Here is a 23,391-nt window from a genome sequence, read left to right as displayed (position 1 = left end):
AATACGCAGCGGATAGAAATCAAATCAATCATGCAAAACATGTAACACATTACATGTAAAATTATTCATCAAGGTAAAACATCCCGTCCCGATGTTACATCTATCAGAGCATGACCCACTAAGGAGACTACACTAGACTCCAAGCACTAGCTTCTACTCAATCACTGCTCGTTACCTGAAAAATAGTTGTAAGGGTGAGTTCCTCAATCGATATAATAAGCATTATAAAATATCATGTAATGCTAAGTAAATAACACATTAATCACCCTAATCATATCACACATTCGGTAACGGCAACCTCCACTCAAACATCATAATCATGCTCAACATAAACATCAAAACACACGTATAATATTGGAACACATCCATTCATATTATACACAAGACATACATTATGCAATGAGACTCCATGCATGCGGTACCGACTATTCGTGAACATATAGTTCACCTCACCGATCAAATCCAGATACGGCTACCAAGCCCACTAGTCCCACTCATTTGAGACCTAGTGACTCACTCACTAATTCCTCACCATGGGAATTAGCTACCACCCCAAGGGCTATGCTATGCACGCTAATCACCTAGCATGCAACATCAACAACAATCTACAAAGATTTACTCACTAATTCCTCACCATGGGAATTAGCTACCACCATAAAGGCCACAATATGCATGCTAATTCACCTAGCAATGCAACATCATCAACAACAATCCACAATGGACATATGCTCACACTCTAAGCCATAAAACAGTCCATTCACCAACACATGCATAATATATACATTCACAACATTATGCATATTTTCACACATCATCAGCACATGTATCAAAACATCATATCATGTCAAATAATTAATCACAGTATTAGCACACTCCACTAATGCCTATCCTACTCAAAACAACGGGAAATAATCCCTACTATATCACACGCCAATATAGGCTAAACACCAATTATGCACACATTATTCAAATATTAATTTTTCCAATTTCCAACAGTGTTAACCGGTTAACGCCCTGGGTTAACCGGTTAACGCAGGACAGAACACGCTTTCTGGCAAAACTCAACAGTGTTAACCGGTTAACGCCCTGGGTTAACAGGTTAACGCAAACAGAACAACAATTTCTCAGAAACCACAACAGTGTTAACCGGTTAACGCCCTGGGTTAACCGGTTAACGCAAGCAAAACAGCAATATTTTCACAGTTCATAACAGTGTTAACCGGTTAACACCCTGGGTTAACCGGTTAACGCAAGACAGAAAGCTGTTCCTGCGCTAACACGAAGCAGAATGCAGAATTCTCCGCATTTTCCGCCGTTGGAGAACTTCCGGACCTCCGATTCCGATTCCGTAAAAAGCTATACGTTCGGGAATTCACAACTCACACAAATACAGATTCAATTACAGTTTTCCCATCATCTATTCATCACAATTTTTCAACATTCATAATCCAATTAGGGTCAATTCAACGGTTTATCACTACCCATTACATGTTAACCCATAATACCCATTAAACGACGATAAACCCCCCTTACCTGAGTTAATCCGGCGAACCTTTAAGCTTCAAGCTTTTCTCTTCTCCAACCTTCTTCCTCTTGCTCTGTCTCTTTGCCCTTTCTCCATTTCTCTGTCGCTTCTCTGTTTTCACGTGAAAACCTTTATTTACCAAATGAGCTCTTTTTCTTATTTCCCACTTATATATTTTCCAATAATTATTATTCCAATAATAATAATAATAATAATAATAATCCAAAAATTCCAATTATTTAATTAAATTAATAAATATAATATTAACTTAAATTAAATAATTATCTTATTTTTATCGGGGTTTTACAACTCTCCCCCACTAAAAGAGTTTTCGTCCTCGAAAACATACCTCAAGCGAATAACTCCGGATAAGACTCCTTCATCTGACTCTCAAGTTCCCAAGTCACATTGCCACCTGCTGGTCCTCCCCAAGCTACCTTCACCAAAGCAATCTCTTTACCCCGCAACTGCTTCAACTCTCGATCCTCGATCCTCATAGGTGATGTTTCAACAGTCAGGTTATCTCTCACCTGTACATCATCTATTTGGACTACATGCGACGGATCAGGAATGTACCTCCTCAACTGAGACACATGAAAAACCTCATGCAAATTCGCAAGTGACGGCGGTAAAGCGATACGATAGGCTACCTCCCCTATCCTCTTCAAAATCTGATAAGGACCAATAAATCGAGGTGTCAACTTCTTCGACTTCAAAGCTCGACCAACACCAGTTATCGGAGTAACACGTTGAAACACATGATCTCCCTCTTGAAACTCAAGTGACTTCCTCCTCTTGTCGTGATAACTCTTCTGACGACTCTGAGCAATTCTCATCTTCTCCTGAATCATCTTAATCTTTTCCGTAGTCTGTTGAACAATCTCCGGTCCAACCACAGCACTCTCACCGGACTCATACCAACATAAAGGCGTCCGACATCTCCTACCATACAAAGCTTCAAACGGTGCCATACCAATGCTCGAATGAAAACTATTGTTGTAGGTAAACTCAATCAAAGGTAAATAACAATCCCAAGTACCTCCCTTTTCCAAAACACAAGCCCTCAAAAGATCCTCCAGTGACTGAATCGTCCTCTCAGTCTGACCATCAGTCTGCGGATGATATGCAGAACTCAATCTCAGCTTAGTTCCCAAAGCCTTCTGCAAACCTTCCCAGAACTTCGATGTAAATCTAGGATCTCTGTCCGAAATAATACTCGACGGAATACCATGCAAACTTACAATTTTCTCAATATACAATTCAGCAAATCTCTCTAACGGATAATCCATTCTGATCGGAATGAAATGAGCCGATTTTGTCAATCTGTCAACAATCACCCAAATAGCTTCAAAATCCTTAATCGTTCTCGGTAAACCAGAAACAAAATCCATACTGATACTATCCCACTTCCACTCTGGAATAGCCAACGGTTGCATTAGCCCAGACGGCTTCTGATGCTCAATCTTTGACTTCTGACAAGTCAAACAAGAATAAACAAAACTCGCAATTTCTCTTTTCATTCCCGGCCACCAAAATAACTTTTTCAAATCATGATACATCTTCGTAGCCCCAGGATGAATACTCAGGCCACTACGATGTCCTTCCTCAAGAATACTCTTCTTAAGTTCGGTAACATCCGGAATACACACCCGATTACCAAATTTCAAAACACCATTCTCATCAACTCTGAATTCACCACCTTGACCTTGATTCACCAGAGTCAACTTATCAACCAAAAGCACATCGGATTTCTGACCCTCTCTAATCTCCTTCAGAATACCACTTGTTAACTTCAACATTCCCAATTTAACACTATTGTGAGTACTCTCACACACCAAACTCAAGTCTCTAAACTGTTCAATTAAATCCAATTCCTTAACCATTAACATAGACATATGTAATGATTTCCGACTCAATGCATCAGCCACTACGTTTGCTTTACCCGGATGGTAATTCAAACCAAAGTCATAATCCTTCAGAAACTCTAACCATCTCCTCTGTCTCATATTCAGCTCTTTCTGATCAAACAAATACTTTAAACTTTTATGGTCACTGAAAACCTCAAATCTTGACCCGTACAAGTAATGCCTCCATAACTTCAGAACAAATACCACAGCTGTCAACTCTAAATCGTGTGTCGGATAGTTCCTCTCATGAACCCTCAATTGTCTCGAAGCATAAGCTATAACCTGCTTGTTCTGCATCAACACACCACCCAAACCCAACAATGAAGCATCACAGTAAACCTCAAATAGTTCCGATGGACTCGGTAATATCAGAATAGGAGCAGTAGTTAACCTTCTCTTTAACTCTTGGAAACCTTCTTCACATTTTGAGTCCCAAGAAAACGCTTGCCCCTTTCTAGTCAACATCGTCAACGGTAACGCCAACTTAGAAAATCCCTCGATGAACTTCCTATAATAACCAGCCAAACCAAGAAAACTCCTTATCTCAGAAACTGACTTCGGAGCTTCCCACTTAGATACCGCTTCTATCTTAGAAGGATCAACAGCAACACCACCTCTTGAAATCACATGACCAAGAAAACTAACCTCTTCTAACCAAAATTCACACTTTGACAGTTTAGCAAATAACTTCTTTTCCCGCAGAACTCCCAAAACCACTCTCAAATGTTCAGCATGCTCTTCTTCAGATTTCGAATACACCAAAATATCGTCAATAAACACCACAACAAACTTGTCTAGGTACGGATGGAAAATCCTATTCATATACTCCATAAATACTCCAGGCGCATTAGTCACACCAAAAGGCATTACAGAATACTCATAATGTCCATACCTTGTTCTGAAAGCAGTCTTCTGAATATCCTCAGTTTTCACACGTATCTGATGATAACCCGATCTCAAATCTATTTTGCTGAACACACTCGCACCAACCAACTGATCCATCAAATCATCAATCCTCGGCAAAGGATACCGATTCTTGATCGTCACTTTATTCAGTTGCCTGTAGTCCACACACAACCTCATAGTACCTTCTTTCTTCTTAACCAATAACACTGGTGCACCCCACAGTGACACACTCGGACGAATAAATTTCTTATCCAACAGATCTTCCAACTGACTCTTCAATTCAGTTAACTCAACAGCAGACATACGGTACGGAGCCATCGACATCGGCCTAGTACCAGGTACCAAATCAATCGAGAACTCAACTTCACGCTCTGGCGGTAATTCATTCACTTCTTCAGGAAATACATCAGGAAAATCACACACCACAGCTAGATCGCAAATCACCAGTTTATCTTTAGCTTCCAAAGTCGCTAACAGCATAAGCAACTCTGCCCCATCTGCTACTTCCTCATTCACCTGCCTTGCAGATAGAAACAAACTCTTCCCTTCCTCAATCTCAGGAAAGATCACAGTCTTATCAAAACAATTGATATAGACTCGGTTAAACACCAACCAGTTCATACCCAGAATAACATCAATCTGCACAAGTGGAAGACACACTAGGTCCATCCCAAAGTCTCTACCAAAAATACTCAAAGGATAATTTAAACAAACTGAAGTAGTAGTCACTGAACCCTTCGCAGGAGTATCAATCACCATACTTCCATGCATCTCAGATATCTCTAACTTAAGTTTCACAGCACAATCCAAAGATATAAAGGAATGAGTCGCACCTGTGTCAATAATAGCTACAAGAGGAAAGCCATTAATATAACACGTACCTCGGATCAAACGATCATCTGCAGAAGTCTCAGAACCCGATAAAGCAAAGACCTTGCCTCCCGACTGGTTCTCTTTCTTCGGCTTAGGACACTGTGGACTGATATGACCCACCTCTCCACAGTTGAAACAAGTCACAGTCTTCAACCGGCACTCTGCAGCCAAGTGACCACCTTTGCCACACTTAAAACACTTCTTCTCATTACTGGTACACTCATGGATACGATGTCCAGCCTGACCATATCTGAAACACTTAGCAGGGGCACTGGAGTCTCCCCCACTAGGCCTCTTCATCCCACTCTGTCGCTGGAAACCTTTGCCAGCTGCATACGGTTTCCCACGATCATTCTGATTCTTGCCTTTCCTATCAACCCTCTGCTGATAGCTTTCCGCTCTGGCTTTGGTATCCTGTTCAAAAATCCTGCAACAGTCAACCAAATCAGAAAACACTCTAATCCGTTGATACTCAATAGCCTGCTTGATCTCGGGACGCAACCCGTTCTCAAACTTCACACATTTCGAAAATTCCCCAGTAGCCTCATCATAGGGAGTGTAATACTTCGACAGCTCTGTGAACTTAGCAGCATACTCAGTAACAGACCGGTTGCCCTGCTTCAATTCCAAGAACTCTATCTCTTTCTTTCCTCTAACATCCTCTGGAAAATACTTCCTCAGGAATCTCTCTCTGAACACAGCCCATGTGATCTCAGCATTCCCAGCAGATTCCAACTCAGTGCGGGTAGCAACCCACCAATCATCTGCTTCTTCTGACAGCATATGCGTACCGAACCTGACCTTCTGGTTATCGGCACACTCAGTCACTCGGAAGATCCTCTCGATCTCCTTTAACCACTTCTGAGCACCATCTGGATCGTATGCTCCCTTAAACATTGGAGGATTGTTCTTCTGGAACTCACTCAGTTGACGAGCAGCTCCCATTCCCACAACATTCGGATTCCCTCCAAGTACTCCAGCCAGCATACCCAGAGCCTCAGCAATCGCAGCATCGTCTCTACCTCTTCCAGCCATATCTATTCTGAGTTAATCCAATAAGATAAAACAATAAGTACTGATAGGGTTACACAACACCTATCCCGTACAGGGAAAACAGAATAATTACGACTCGACTCGACCGACTATGCTCTGATACCACTAATGTAACACCCTTCTAAAATACCCCAAATATTTAATTAAAATAGCAATATATCAATCAGAGTAATTATGCAATTAAGGGTGTCACACAATCATTTCACACCATTCACCATAATAACTGTCATGCTCTTTTATTAACTCAAAACATAAAGCATTTGCACAATACACAGAGGATAGAAATCAAATCAATCATGCAAAACATGTAACACATTACATGTAAAATTATTCATCAAGGTAAAACATCCCGTCCCGATGTTACATCTATCAGAGCATGACCCACTAAGGAGACTACACTAGACTCCAAGCACTAGCTTCTACTCAATCACTGCTCGTTACCTGAAAAATAGTTGTAAGGGTGAGTTCCTCAATCGATATAATAAGCATTATAAAATATCATGTAATGCTAAGTAAATAACACATTAATCACCCTAATCATATCACACATTCGGTAACGGCAACCTCCACTCAAACATCATAATCATGCTCAACATAAACATCAAAACACACGTATAATATTGGAACACATCCATTCATATTATACACAAGACATACATTATGCAATGAGACTCCATGCATGCGGTACCGACTATTCGTGAACATATAGTTCACCTCACCGATCAAATCCAGATACGGCTACCAAGCCCACTAGTCCCACTCATTTGAGACCTAGTGACTCACTCACTAATTCCTCACCATGGGAATTAGCTACCACCCCAAGGGCTATGCTATGCACGCTAATCACCTAGCATGCAACATCAACAACAATCTACAAAGATTTACTCACTAATTCCTCACCATGGGAATTAGCTACCACCATAAAGGCCACAATATGCATGCTAATTCACCTAGCAATGCAACATCATCAACAACAATCCACAATGGACATATGCTCACACTCTAAGCCATAAAACAGTCCATTCACCAACACATGCATAATATATACATTCACAACATTATGCATATTTTCACACATCATCAGCACATGTATCAAAACATCATATCATGTCAAATAATTAATCACAGTATTAGCACACTCCACTAATGCCTATCCTACTCAAAACAACGGGAAATAATCCCTACTATATCACACGCCAATATAGGCTAAACACCAATTATGCACACATTATTCAAATATTAATTTTTCCAATTTCCAACAGTGTTAACCGGTTAACGCCCTGGGTTAACCGGTTAACGCAGGACAGAACACGCTTTCTGGCAAAACTCAACAGTGTTAACCGGTTAACGCCCTGGGTTAACCGGTTAACGCAAACAGAACAGCAATTTCTCAGAAACCACAACAGTGTTAACCGGTTAACGCCCTGGGTTAACCGGTTAACGCAAGCAAAACAGCAATATTTTCACAGTTCATAACAGTGTTAACCGGTTAATACCCTGGGTTAACCGGTTAACGCAAGACAGAAAGCTGTTCCTGCGCTAACACGAAGCAGAATGCAGAATTCTCCGCATTTTCCGCCGTTGGAGAACTTCCGGACCTCCGATTCCGATTCCGTAAAAAGCTATACGTTCGGGAATTCACAACTCACACAAATACAGATTCAATTACAGTTTTCCCATCATCTATTCATCACAATTTTTCAACATTCATAATCCAATTAGGGTCAATTCAACGGTTTATCACTACCCATTACATGTTAACCCATAATACCCATTAAACGACGATAAACCCCCCTTACCTGAGTTAATCCGGCGAACCTTTAAGCTTCAAGCTTTTCTCTTCTCCAACCTTCTTCCTCTTGCTCTGTCTCTTTGCCCTTTCTCCACTTCTCTGCCGCTTCTCTGTTTTCACGTGAAAACCTTTATTTACCAAATGAGCTCTTTTTCTTATTTCCCACTTATATATTTTCCAATAATTATTATTCCAATAATAATAATAATAATAATAATCCAAAAATTCCAATTATTTAATTAAATTAATAAATATAATATTAACTTAAATTAAATAATTATCTTATTTTTATCGGGGTGTTACACATCCGTCGTACTCGACGGGATCCACGCACAATAGGAAGGAAAATGGTTGCTAAAACACTGCTCACAAACAAACACACTGGCTGAAAGAGACACAAGAAAACATACAAGACTGACTCGGCAGGATATCGCATCCTGGGCCTACTTAGTCTATCAAGCATAGACATCAGAGTCAAAGTAGTTCGGACTGGGGAAAACACATGCTCGCTAGGATGTCGCATCCTATGCATACGTATCTTCTTGGACGAAGAAGAATCAGAGCATTCGTAGCTCGGCTCACGCACGCCAAAGAAAACAACACAAACACGGGCAAACATGGAACCCGAATGCCAATCGCTGGACTTACATCAGCTTCCGAACTAAAACGCACCCTCACTGGAAACCAGGTGCCAATTGATGGACTTATACCGGACTTCAAGCACACAACAAGAGGATACGGAATGCCAATCGCTGGGCTTACATCCATCTCCTGACACACACAAGAGAAAACAAAAACGGGCGCCCGGAGAGATCAGCTCATCTCCTGCCTACGTACCTCATCTGGTATGAGGATCAGGGCGACGTAGTTCCCCTACGAAGGGACACAAGACTAGCCTAACCAGATAACAGAGGGAGACACAACTAGGGAGACTAACTCGAGCCTAGATGTTATCATGCATAATCATCCCTAAGTCAAGGTTGCTATCTAACTTGCACAGGAAGCAAGCTAAACCTAAAGCACAAGCAATAGTAAAGCAAATAATTACAGATAGCACACACTATATACACATCAAGTGGGGCTCAAACAAAAGGTTAGGCTGCAAGAGCAAGCCAACTGGAAGGGTAATGTTAGCTCTTAACCTTGACATTGAGAGTCAAGGTGAAGCTGATGAAAGGTGAGTGAAGATGAGACTTCACAGCTCTTATCCCTGGCCTGGGAGAGCTTTCAGACAAATGAAGTGTGGGTTCAGAAAGTGGGAACCCTTCTACACTTATGACACTGACTCAACTGATCTTGGGTTTTTACTCACTATGCATCAACACATGTGGTGTGAGCAAGGTGAGTGACTCACAGAATAGTAGGAGATAGGCTACATATCTCTTTTGTCTACCAATTGCCTCATATGAGGTCTTTTCCTGCTTGGGGACAAAGTAAACAATCACAAACATTGCCTCTTAAGGAGGACTTCAGACAGGTGCCTGGCCAAGTAACAGGCCAGGTCTTCCAGACTACATGGAGACAAGAGATTCTACCTCAATGCTAATGCTATCAAGCAAAGCAAGCAAGTTCAAGATGAACTATAGCAACTAAATGTACCTGAAATCAATCAAATATAATCAGTATACCAATCACAAAGTCAAAACAGACAAGATAAGAACCAACAGTCAACACAATCAATCACATGTGCAAAGCACACACTCAAATGAAATGAGCTAGCATCCTACAAAACAAACCGAGTTAGTTCATAACAATCCAATAAACCAAACTCAATCATCTTGAATTAATCTCCTTAAAGCAATTGCTTCTTAAACCTGAAAATCAAACTCAAATGTGAGAAGTGAACCCTTAGGCCAAAGCCTAGGGTCAAAGGAGGAGAAAATATTTAAAACAGAACATGAAACTTGATCAAAATCAAGATTTATCAAATAAGAACAAATTCCAGCTGGTCCCATATCAAAAGCATTCATCAATTGCATTTCATAAGCAAATCATGTCAAACTAGGCAAGTTGAGAACTCAATGATGTAAACAGAATGAACACAAGCATATCAATACCAAAATGGCTCAAAAAATTCTAAGAAAAATCATGCTTAACCAGAACACATTGAATGAGCTACATACCAAATTTCATGGTAATTGGACAAGTGGAAGTAAGTCAATTAAAATCAACAAGTCAAAGCATATTCAAACAAGCTCATACAAGACCACAAATCATACATCATGTTCATGCAACCATAAGACAGTGATCAAACATGAGAAATGAATGAAATCAAAGCCATGGCAAACTTCAAGATGTCTACAATACACATGCCAAATTTCAAATCCATCCAATAATGCATGAGAATTTCACAACACATATAAAATCATGACTCACAAAATGTTCACAATTGGCCAAACAGGGGGAGAAATTCTCAAACAAATAGAAAATGCATTCAAAAATTCCAGAAAAATTCACAAGCATTCTCAACATTCATAAGCATCCTCATGCAAAAATTCAAACCATTTTGAGTTCAATAAGCATGGTAATTAAAATAAAAAAGTTGCACAAAAATTAGTGTGACACACATTGTCACACTCACAAAGATTACCTCATATCTCAACATCCAGGAACTCAAAAATCACAAATCATATACCAAAATGACCAGGAGTGAGTCTAGAACACACATGTAAAATTTCAGGCATTTCCAATTAAGCATCAAGATTTTATGATCAAAAGAGCAAGCATGGTGCACCAAAGGACATGTGAAAGCAAACCCTAGGAATTTTAAAATCCATCCGTGCACAATATTATTAAAAATCACCAGAAAATCAAGGAAATGATAAGGAACATTCCAAAAAAAGAATCATGAAATTTGAATTAAAATTGAGTGAGATATGAATTTTCTATCATGGTGAAAAATAAAAAATGAATGAAGGCAAGACATGAGCATGTGAACAATTGGAAGAAAATAATGCCAAGGTCCAAAACTAAAATGCTAGTGCCAGGGTTCGATCCGTGTTCAATTTTAAAATAGGGTGCGCCTAATGAAACTCTGTGTTTCATTTAAATAGGTGGCGCCGTGTGATTGGTTCATGGAACTCTAACAACTAAAAACATGCACAGCCAGGTGAATCAGATCAAACACGACTTGGAATGGTTTTCTGGACAAGTTCATCCCGCGTTCTTCATGTTCATCATCAACATGAACTTTTTGTCACCAAAATTAGCAAACTATATACCGTTGTGTTCGTCTTCTCATGCACATCAATAATATCAACATGGTTTGTTCTAATTTCACTCATATCAAAAGATTCGAGTCAAACAAGTTTTAGTATGCAAACTTCAATTCAAGATATCTCAATCAATACTCAACGAAAATTCATGATTCAAGTTGCAGTGTACTCTACAATAGAGGATCTATACAAGCCATAACCTAATTTCATGAATTGAAAGTTTCGAATTCCAACCTTGTGTGAAGTGCAGATCTCGATTTGGCGTTTTTTGGATGTGAAACGTGAAAACAGAAGTTCCTTAAGGATGCAGAAGATGAATGAACCGAGGATCGTAGCTCAACAATGCTCCAGCTCGAAGGAATTTCCAACTGTCCTATGGATCTTCAAGCTTCAACAGTTGCCATGTTCAACGATTCTTCCAAAAGGAGCTTCAACAGAACTTCAATTTTGCAAGAATTGATGATTGGAATGGAGAACCTGCAAGAAAAATCAAGATTTGAGGGAAAAAGTTGAAGAAAAGTTCTTGAGGATTTGAGAGAATTTTGTGATTTTTTGTATTTGGATCTGAAAAAGTGATTGTGTTAATCTGATTTCTGTTACAATTAAGAATATATACCACTTCCTAATCCAATTGTTAATCACGATTAGCAAAATTAAGTGAATTAGTGAAAGTGGAGTTTTATGCTAAATTGGCCAAAATGTCCTTTTTCAATTAAAGCCAATGGAACAGTAAAAATGCACTTGAGGCAAATCCAAATTTCAGTTTTTGAGCTGTTGGAAGTGGTTTGGCATAAAAATCATGTGTATTTTTCAAAATCACTATTTTTCCCACCAAAATGCAAAATGAACACTTGAAAAATGGACTTTTGATGTGATGATTTTTGATGAAATGTAATGATGCATTATGATAGTACATGTCAAATGTGACTTGCTCAAAAAAGAATCACCCAATTTGGCCAAATGGTTCAAGAGTTATGCCACTTTGAATTTCAACTTTTCTTGAAAATGATTTGATCATAACTTGCCAACCACACATGAGAAATGAGTGTTCTTGGACTTTTTGGAAAGGTGAGAGTAAGATCTTCAACTTTCATGTTGGACAAAATTCCAGTTGAAGCTTGTATGATGATGTAAATTTGAGGAGAAGAACTTTCCATTTTTGGCAGTTTCCAATTACAGGTCACTTGCTATTTTTGGAAACTTTTCATCTGACCTCAAATTCTTCAATCTTGATCTTTGAAATGTCAAATGATACTTGTATGGACATGAATGAAGCCTTTCAAACCAACTCCCACCTTCAAATCCTTGATTTCTGGCACAGTTGACCACAGTTGACTTTCTAGAGTTTCAGATGCAATTCAGCTTGACTGATGACTTCTGAACATCCAATCTTTGGTCAAACCACTTCAAAATGATCCCTAGGTCATGTGAACTTGATGAACCAACCATAGGGCTTTGTTTCAATAGGAATGCACTTGCTTGCTTGATTGACTGATTCTCCTGATCATCTTGACCTAATCTTGTCTGATGAACTTGCACTTGGGCAAAGGGCAATGCAATGCTATGCAGTGAACTATGTTATGTTAATGACCTAATCATGAAAATGTATGTACAAATGGGAGGTGCAAATTTGAGGTGCTACACATAGGTGCATAAACATGTGATTAGGCCCAAGTAATGATGTAATCCTCTCCAAATTCGCGCCCAATGGATGCTGAAATCATAACACGGAAGCATGCAAAAGAGATTAACATTTGAGTGCAAAAGTTGCCAAATTGAGCCATGTAAAAGAACCATGCTCAAGTACCTCAATTTTGATCCAAATGCAATGATCTTGGAATCTTTGGAAAGCTACCATTAAGGGGAATAACTTTGATGTTGGGATTTTTTCCATTTGAAACCTAGATCATGATGAATTTTGGCCTTGAAGTTGGGGGAATCAAACATGCTTGGAAAATTTCTAAGTTAAAAGTCAAATGACCCTTTTTTTCACCTTTAATAACTTTTGCTATGAGCTTCAAATGACTTTAGTTCATGCTTCAAATGACCCCTTTGGAGCTTGCATGATGGAGTTATGGATTTTAGAAGTTGAGGAAAATTGCTTGTTCAATGATAAGGACCCAAATGGACCTATAATTTTTCCTCATGGAACATACCCTTGAAAATGGAATTTGACATTTATCAAAGAAGAAAAGTTGTAGAAGACATCTTGAATTTGATCATGAAACTTGGGTGACCTTCATATCATAAAAATTAAGGAAGTTATGATTCTTGGAAGTTGACCTTCTATCTAGGGCACATACAAAATGACCTATAATCTTTCACCATAAAAGTGACTTTCCAAGAAAAATTAGATCTTGATGAAAACATGAAATTTGTTTGGAATGTCATAAAGAATAACTTTTCTCTTGGAATCATTTTCATATGACACAAGTTGTAGGAGATATGGTCTAGGAACCCTAGATTTGACCAATTGACTTCTCTGGTCAACCTCTTTGAACCAACTTGCAAACTTGAATTTCCTTTGCTCTTTGGGGCTCATGGAGAATCCTATATGCTTCAGATGATGTACAATGGAGTATCATTTTATATCTTTGACCAATTGTTGAAGAAACTTGCTGAGGAACGCACACAAGATACCCAGATGAATTAAGGCTTCCTTGACAAAGAAACTTCAAACTCTTGATGAATTCTTGATCAAAATTCCAAATAGAGAACATGGGTGTCATACCCCAAAATTTGCCCGTTAATATTACAAGGCATTTCTAAGGCACTCCAACTTATTTTTCAAGGCATTGATCTTAAAAGAACAAGGACCCAGCACACAGACAACAAAATCAAGAAAATGGCCTAAACTGGTTTGCTCGCTAGGCGAGCAATTCCTTCGCCTAGCGAACCCTTCGCTACGCCACTCGCCTAGCGAAGCTTGCGAATACCAGAAAATTCTGGGCTTCATTCTGAGCCCATTAGGTCATAAAAAGAGCATTATAAATACCACAACTTCAGTCAGAAAAAAGAAAAAGGAAAAAAGGGGAAGAGAAAGGAAAACACCGACAGACAGCAAACCCTGGAGGCTAACCCAGAGAATTCAGAGCAACCCTAAAGGAAACCCTGAAGGAAACTCATCTGCACCAAGGTTACCTCCGCCCAACTCAATCCGACTTGCCAATTCAAGGTTGTAATTCAATTGCAAACAGGTTTGCATTTCTATTACCGCCTTATGTTCTTAACTTGCATGTGGCATTATGATTGAATTTATGAAAATATCTCAAGTTTTTGCATGTGAATTTAAGTATGTATGAATATCTTGAACGCTTGACCAAGTAATTTCTGTAATGGATGCCATAGGGTGTGAAGCTTGCTGAAATTGTACTGTTATCAAAACCAGAAACCGCAGCCGCTCGCTAGCACATCGCTAAGCGAGCATGCAGCGAGTATTCGCTAAGCCTTCGCTAGGCGAGGCAGGAGCGAACGTGACAGTCGCTGACTTTTCTGTCCTGATTTTTGCTCATCTGACATGTTTTATCATAGCCATGCATTGTTTACCTGACCCTATTACTGTTGTGATTTCTTTTGTGGTGTAATTCTCGATTGCACCCTGATTTCGTATTCTGACCTGTTTGCTGAATTTTGGAAGGGTTCACATACTCCCGGAAAAGGTAGCTTGCTAGGTATTCCACTTTATTTGTGGGATACCCTTGTGGAGATTCATCCTAATTATTTAATTGATTTTAATGTGGAGATTCACCCTAATTACTTAATTGATTTTAATGTGGAGATTCATCCTAATTACCTAATTGATTATAAAATATTGCCTTTGAATATGTGATCTTGGACCCCTCTTTGTTGCCTTACGGTATTACGGTCATGTCACGCGAATGCGGGGATACACTTAGCAAAGACCCTTCGATTAAATCATCATGTCCCTATAAAATAAATCATAGTCCCTCGGATGTTGCCTTCGAATATATGATTTTGTCCCTCGATGACCCTTCGGTGTAGCCTACGGTTAAATGATGATCGTCCCTTCGAATGCTAAGGTATCCTTACAAATGTTGCCTTCAATGACCAATCGATGACCCTACGATGACCCTTTTACATCCAAAGGATAAAACTACTTACTTCTCAATAGTAAGGACAGTTTTACCCTCATAAGGATAGGAAATGCCCATAAAGGTTTTGGGTAGGTATAACTCTTAATTGCTGACTCACAACCTAAAACATTTTTCATACCTCACACTTTGCAAAACATCTACTAGAAAATCACCACTTGGTATACATTCGTACTAGAACCATTGCCAAGTTATATTTTTCTAAACCGCTTTCAAAATTAAATGAGATAAATACTTTGTATACATTCGTACAAGAATCATTACAAAGTTAAACTCTCTTTTCAAAACATTTTTTAAGCAATTCACAAACACTTTTTCAGACAAACATAAGTGATCGAGCAATTAAGAGCCCATGGACAACCATGGATACAAAGGGTGCTAACACCTTCCCTTTGTATAATGTACCTCCCGAACCCAAAATCTAATCAAGGTATTTCCTGTTCTTTTCCGCCTTTCCTTATTGGATAAAAGAAAAGTTGGTGGCGACTCTTGCTATCCGCGACATTTGCTTTCAAAAGCAAAAACCCACAAAGTCAGTTCACCGTATGACAGAACTGGCGACTCTGCTGGGGACTTAAAAAGAGAGGTTACCTTAAAAAACAAGATCACTTATTCAAATTGTCTGATTTACTTTTAAGGGTTTGCTTGGGTATTTTATGCTTGAGTGAAAGATCCTACACCCGGATCTAGTGTACCTTAGGTAAGTAGCAATAGATCATCGCGACTATCCGGCGTATACTGGAATGGTCAAAATGATGGCTACGGTTAATGTGACACTTTGGATGTCCTGATGTTCCTCATGTTTACTTGAGGAAAAATTTGGCTTCCGCGTGGTGTCATCAAAGCATTAACCAGACCTTTAGAACCCTAATTGACTCATCCTAGCCATTAGAAAGTAGTGAGATAACTGACTTCGGTTCCGACTGGGGTTGGTTGAGACTCGATACTACACTCTTTGAGATTGGACTTTAGGGAAGCTTCGGTCAACCACTTGGTGTTGCACTGAAGTGGACTTAAAGGAAGGTCAATGATTTGAGATCCTTCTAGAACCCGGTTACTATTCTAGGACAGGTTGAACCAACCAAACTACAGTGGGGAGGGTATTTACCTATGGAACTCATGCAAGCCTTAAAACCTAAGAATGATTGTTGTGTGACTTATTTGTGCTTGTTACTTATTTAACATCATAACATCATAACATCATAACATCATGGCATTGTACTAACCATTCAAGGACTTAGGGATTTAACGTTGCTCTGTTTTGTAAGGCTATGGCTCCCAGGAAGACCATCCGGATCAATTTTGTAGCCATCTCTCCTCAACTCAAGGATTTAGTGTCAGAACTTCCTGATCAAGCTCAGTTCATCAAGAAACATGGTTCTCTCCTCAATTTGGTTACCACTGGTTTCAAAGAAGATATGATGAGAGTCCTATTCCAGTTCTTCGATCCTAAACATCATTGCTTCATATTCCCAGATTATCAGTTGGTACCCACATTAGAAGAGTTTTCCCGGATGCTTGGGATACCTATTCTTGATCAAACACCTTTCAGTGGTTTAGAAAAGATTCCGAAGTCTGAAGAAGTTACCGCAGCTTTACACATGACAAAGTCAGACATTGAAACCAACTGGGTAACAAGAAGTGGAGTTAAGGGTTTACTTGCCAAGTTTCTGATAAATCAGGCCCGAGAATTCTTAAAAGATATGAATGTCCATGCTTTCGAAGATGTCCTAGCATTACTAATCTATGGTTTGGTGCTATTTCCTAACCCGGATCAATTCATAGACATGAATGCTATTAAGATATTTCTCACTCATAACCCTGTGCCTACCTTGCTTGGAGACATTTTGCATTCCCTTCACACCCGTACTATGAAAAGGCAAGGGAATCTCATGTGCTGCATACCTTTATTATCTAGGTGGTTTATTTCACACCTTCCTCAATCAGTCTTGAAGAATGAGCAGAATTTGAAATGGTCTCAAAGGATAATGTCACTCTCCCATTCAGACATCCGTTGGTGTCCTCATCTCGAAGAAAATGTTATCCTCATTGACCGTTGTGGAGAATTCTCTAATGTACCACTCCTAGGAATGAGGGGAGGTCTTACTTATAATCCTGCTTTAGCCCTACGTCAGTTTGGTTGTGCTCGAAGAGATGGTCCACATGAAATGATTATCCAAGGCACTGTGTTTGACTATGACAATGATTCTCAAAGTCTCCGTCAAAGGTTTATACGAGCTTGGGGCATGGTGAAAAGAAGCACTTTAGGACAGAAAAACTCTATTCCTATGGAACCTTATCTCAGATGGGTACGCGCCAGAGCTCGTGAGCTTGTCATGCCATATCTTGCAGTCGGACCGCTGATTGTTGAACCAGAAGTTGAAGGAGGTACTCCTCAGATCATTCCTTATCCAGATATGCCTACCGATGTTGAAGAGTTGAAGAGATCCTGGATCCAGTTGAGAGAGGAAAGGGATACTTTTGAAGCTCAGTTCTGTGCTGAAAGGAAGAAAGTGTTAGAACTCACCAGCCAGCTTAATGAGGAACGAAGACTCAATACATATCTTCTCCCGAAAAGAAGCCGTCCCTGGGAGACTTGAGCTTTCATTGTATTTTATTATTTTGTTGTAATAAATATTGATTACAAAATTATTAATAAAAGTTCCTTTCTTGGCGGTTTATGCAAAGTTAAATTCCAAAAGTCCTTGAAAACATTTCATACATTGCATAACATAACATTGCATAACAGGTATTCTAAAGGATCTATGTTCTCACGGTCTTCCTATTGCAAACAGAAAAATGGCCCTCGAACAAACTGTCAAAGATCTCCAGGCTCAAAATGCTCAATTCCAGGAGATGATCTTGAGCTTATCCAAGGGGAAGGAGGAACTGAAGGCTCTCTTGCTCGAGAAGAAGAAGGACAAGAAACCTGTGAGTTACATTAACCCGGGAAGAAGGCTTAAAGGACAGGCTGCAGGAGTAAAGATTAGACTTCCGAAGGATCAAGAAGAGGAGACAAAAAATGATTCGGAAGATGAGAATGTTGATCCTCTCAACCATGAGGACGACGATGAAGATTATGAAGATGAACAGTACTCTCCGAAGGATGATAAATACAAGTTGCTGGAAGAACGTATGCTAGCTATGGAGGGTCAAAAGGCGCCCGGTCTGGACTTCGAAAGCTTGGGTCTGGTCCCTGATGTGGTCATTCCTCGCAAATTCAAGGTCCCCGCTTTCACTAAGTATGATGGGGCATCTTGTCCTCAGATGCATTTGAGAGCTTACGTGAGAAAGATTCAGCCGTATACCACTGATAGGAAGCTATGGATCCATTTCTTCCAAGAGAGTCTGTCTGGCACACAGCTGGAGTGGTATTATCAGCTCGAGAGCTCTAACATCCACACCTGGACTGATTTAGCAACAACTTTCTACAAGCATTACCAGTATAATTCTGAATTAGCACCTACTCGGCTACAGTTGCAGAATATGACTATGGGCTCTAAAGAAAGCTTCAAAGAATATGCTCAAAAATGGAGAGATTTGGCTGGCAGAGTCAAACCCCCTATGACTGATCGAGAATTAGTGGACATGTTCATGGGTACACTGACTGGTCCATTCTACAGCCATCTACTGGGAAGTTCTTCATCAGGTTTCACTGACCTGATACTGACAGGTGAACGTGTTGAAAGCGGTATTCGAAGCGGAAAGATACAGGTAGCTACCTCCGCAAGCACCAGGAAGACCCATCAGGGAAAGAATGAATCAAATGCTGTGTACGGTGAAAGGGGTCATAACAAGAAAAACCGTGACCATACCGTTGGAGCAGTTACGATTGCAGCACCGCCATCTCAAAACTTCCAGCACAGACAAGACAGGCCGAGAAGGCAGTTTACCAAGATCAATATGACTTTAGCACAAGCACTGCAAGGTATGCTAAAGGCAAATTTAATCACTCTCAGAGGCCCTCTTGCAAATCTCAACACTACTTCTCCTCGTTATAATCCCAACGCCAGGTGTGCGTATCACTCTGATAGCCCCGGGCATGATACAAACGATTGCTGGTTGTTGAAGAATAAGATTCAGGATATGATCGACGCGGGAGAAATCGAATTTGATCCTCCGGAGACTCCCAATGTCATCACTGCACCTATGCCTAATCATGACAAGACTGTTAATGTTGTGGATGACAATTCTCACATCACTACTATAGCGGACTTAACATCTCCTCTCCTGATCATCAAGAAGAATTTATTGCAAGCTGGTTTACTTCCAGGTTGTGCTGAAAATTGCGATCTCTGTATACTCCGACCCAATGATTGCCTGAAATTGAGGAATGGTATTCAACGGCTGATGGAAGATCGTACAATTCTCTTTGAAAGGATTCCTAAGGTGGAAAACCCTATTGAAGAAATATCTGTGATTGCTAAGTCCAAAGTTCCGGTGAAGATTACCGCTACTAGAGTGCCTGTGAAGATTACTGTTGAGCCCAAGGTAGCTCCCTTGATCATTACTGCACCTGGCCCAGTACCGTATTCCTCAAGCAAAGCCATTCCGTGGAATTATGGAGGTGACGTTTACATCCATGGCGTAAAGCAGGTTGGTAATTCTGCTAATCCTAACGACATTGTTGGGACTAGTAGAATTACCCGAAGTGGAAGGATCTTCTCTCCAGAAATCTCACCTCCCGCCCCTGAAACTCGAGGAAAGGAACAAGTTATCAACCCTTCTCAGTCAAAGACATCGGTCGAAGTTACTACTGAAGATGTTGCCAAGCAGGAAGTGGAGGAAATGCTGAAAATCATCCGTAAGAGTGATTTTTATGTGGTAGAGCAGCTGGGGCATACTCCGTCTAAAATTTCGATGTTATCCTTGTTGTTATCTTCTGAATCTCATGCCCATGCATTGATAAAATTCTTGAAGACCGCTCATGTACCTCAGGAGACATCTGTCGATCAGTTCGAAAACTATGTTGCTAACCTGACTGTTGACAATGGCCTAGGTTTTTCCGACGCTGACCTGACGCCAGCAGGAAAGAATCACAATAGAGCTCTGCATATCTCCATTGAGTGTAAGGGGATCACCTTATCTCACGTATTAATCGACAATGGCTCTTCTTTGAACGTACTGCCGACAGCTGTGCTCGATAAGCTTGATTGTAAGAGCATCGAATTGAAACCTAGTGATACTGTGGTGCGTGCGTACGACGGTGCGAAAAGTGTTGTCCATGGTGAAGTGGTTCTCCCTATCAAGATAGGACCTCAAGTCTTCAACACTACCTTCCACGTGATGAACATCCGTCCGGCCTATTCCTGCTTGCTGGGACGCCCTTGGATTCATGGGGCAAGTGCCGTAGCTTCATCTCTCCATCAAAAGCTGAAGTATCCAATAGAGGGTAAGATTGTCACTGTGTGTGGAGAAGAAGAGTATATTGTTAGTAGTGTGCAGGCCTTCAGATACGTCGAGATGGATGGCGAATTCTTCGAGAGTCCTTCTCAGTCATTTGAAGTGGTTCCTCTGCCCAGTCCTGTCCTTAAGCCAACTCCCCTTGTGCCCAAGGTTATTCGTGCTCCCCCTGCTATGATTTCTCTGAAAGACGCTCGAACCGTGGTTGAAGATGGTGGTCGTACTGGCTGGGGTCAACTGATCGATGTACCGTACAAGTCTGATAAGTCTGGCCTGGGGTTTAACTCTGAAAAGATAGTCAAAGATCAGATTAATGCTGTAGAAGATGCTGATAGCGATTATGACTTGGATAGCTGGATTTTCCCAACAGTTGGTGACGGACTCAATAATTGGAAGGCTGAAGACACTATCCCGATTTCCTTTAGTCAGGAGTAATTGTTATTGTCTATTTTAGTGTTGCAAATTTTTAAATTGAACTTCTTAAAGCATTGTGTCTATGCCCGGGGCACAATAGCTAATTTGTTAAGGGTTTTGTCATTTTCATAAGCATATTCACATTCAATAAATCAATGGACGTTTTGCATTCAAATATTGCGCTCTTTATCTTTCCTGTCATCTTTCGAACAAGCTATGTTTTCTTACACACACTCACGTAACGAATTGCAGCTCCATATCCACTCTGGATCCTGTTGGTAATAGTTCTGCTACTGTTAATTATGACGTCGAAAATCCGATCTACCAAACCGAGGATGGAAGTGAGGAAGATTGTGAAGTCCCTGAAGAGCTTGCTAGACTGGTACTGCAAGAAGAAAAGACTATACAGCCGCATGAAGAGCCAATCGAAATTGTAAATCTGGGTACTGAAGTGGACAAGAAAGAAGTCAAAATAGGAGCAGGCTTGGGAAACAGTGTCAAGGAAAGATTGATTCAGATGTTACATGACTATATTGAGATTTTCGCTTGGTCTTATGAAGACATGCCAGGACTGGATACTGATATAGTAGTACATCGTTTGCCGATGAAGGAAGATTGTCATCCTGTTAAGCAAAAGGTTCGTCGCATGCGTCCTGAGATGTCCGAGAAAATCAAAGCCGAAGTTATGAAACAGTTCAATGCCGGTTTTCTAGCTGTTACTTCTTATCCCCAATGGGTTGCTAATGTGGTACCAGTGCCGAAGAAGGATGGTAAGGTGCGAATGTGTGTCGATTACAGGGATTTGAATAAAGCGAGTCCCAAAGACGACTTTCCACTTCCGCACATCGATGTTCTGGTAGATAACACCGCTCAACACAAAGTATTCTCCTTCATGGATGGATTCTCAGGTTATAACCAGATTAAGATGGCACCTGAAGACATGGAAAAAACTACGTTTGTGATGCAATGGGGCACTTTCTGTTACAAAGTAATGCCATTCGGTTTAAAGAACACCGGGGCAACGTACCAGCGTGCTATGGTGGTTTTGTTCCATGATATGATTCATCATGAAATAGAAGTATATGTGGATGACATGATAGCCAGATCTCATACTGAAGAAGAACATCTCGACCATTTGTACAAATTGTTTGAGAGGTTGAAGAAATACAAGTTGAGATTGAACCCGAACAAATGCACCTTTGGAGTAAGATCCGGTAAACTCTTGGGATTTATTGTCAGTGGCAGAGGAATTAAGGTTGACCCGGCCAAGGTGAGAGCTATTCAAGAAATGCCAGTTCCCGGTACAGATAAAGAAGTCAGAGGTTTCTTGGGACGTTTGAATTATATTGCCCGGTTTATCTCCCATTTGACCGCTACCTGCAAACCCATCTTCAAGTTACTGAGGAAAAATCAAGAGATGAAATGGAATGATGAATGTCAAGAAGCTTTTGACAAAATCAAGAAGTACCTCCAAGAACCTCCAATTCTGATGCCACCAGTTGAAGGAAGACCTCTAATTATGTATTTGACCGTGTTAGAAAATTCAATGGGGTGTGTGTTGGGGCAACATGACGAGACTGGTCGAAAAGAGCATGCCATATACTACCTTAGCAAAAAGTTTACCGACTGTGAAACAAGATACTCACTGCTCGAGAGAACTTGCTGTGCTTTGGCCTGGGCTGCTCGCCGACTAAGATAGTATATGTTGAATCATACCACTTTATTGATTTCTAAGATGGATCCTATCAAATACATATTTGAGAAACCTGCCCTCTCTGGAAGAATAGCAAGATGGCAGATGGTTTTAACAGAGTATGATATCCAGTATACTACCCAGAAAGCAATCAAAGGAAGCGTGCTAGCTGATCATTTGGCTCATCAGGCAGTGGATGATTATCAATTTATGAATTTTGATTTCCCAGATGAGGATGTCATGCTTGTTACTGATTATGAAGAACCTGAACCGGATGAAGGACCCGAACTGGGATCCCGATGGACTATGGTTTTTGATGGATCTTCTAATGCATTGGGCAATGGTGTTGGTGTTGTAATCATTTCCCCCAAGGGTTGCCATACTCCTTTCACTGCTAGACTATGCTTTGATTGTACCAATAACATGGCTGAGTATGAAGCCTGCATTTTGGGACTCAGAGCTGCTATAAACCTAAGATTCAAGTTTTTAAGCGTATAC

Source organism: Lathyrus oleraceus, chromosome 3 (genome assembly GCF_024323335.1).
Source record: "Lathyrus oleraceus cultivar Zhongwan6 chromosome 3, CAAS_Psat_ZW6_1.0, whole genome shotgun sequence".
NCBI classification, from domain to species: domain Eukaryota; kingdom Viridiplantae; phylum Streptophyta; class Magnoliopsida; order Fabales; family Fabaceae; genus Lathyrus; species Lathyrus oleraceus.
This window is presented reverse-complemented; position numbering follows the sequence as displayed.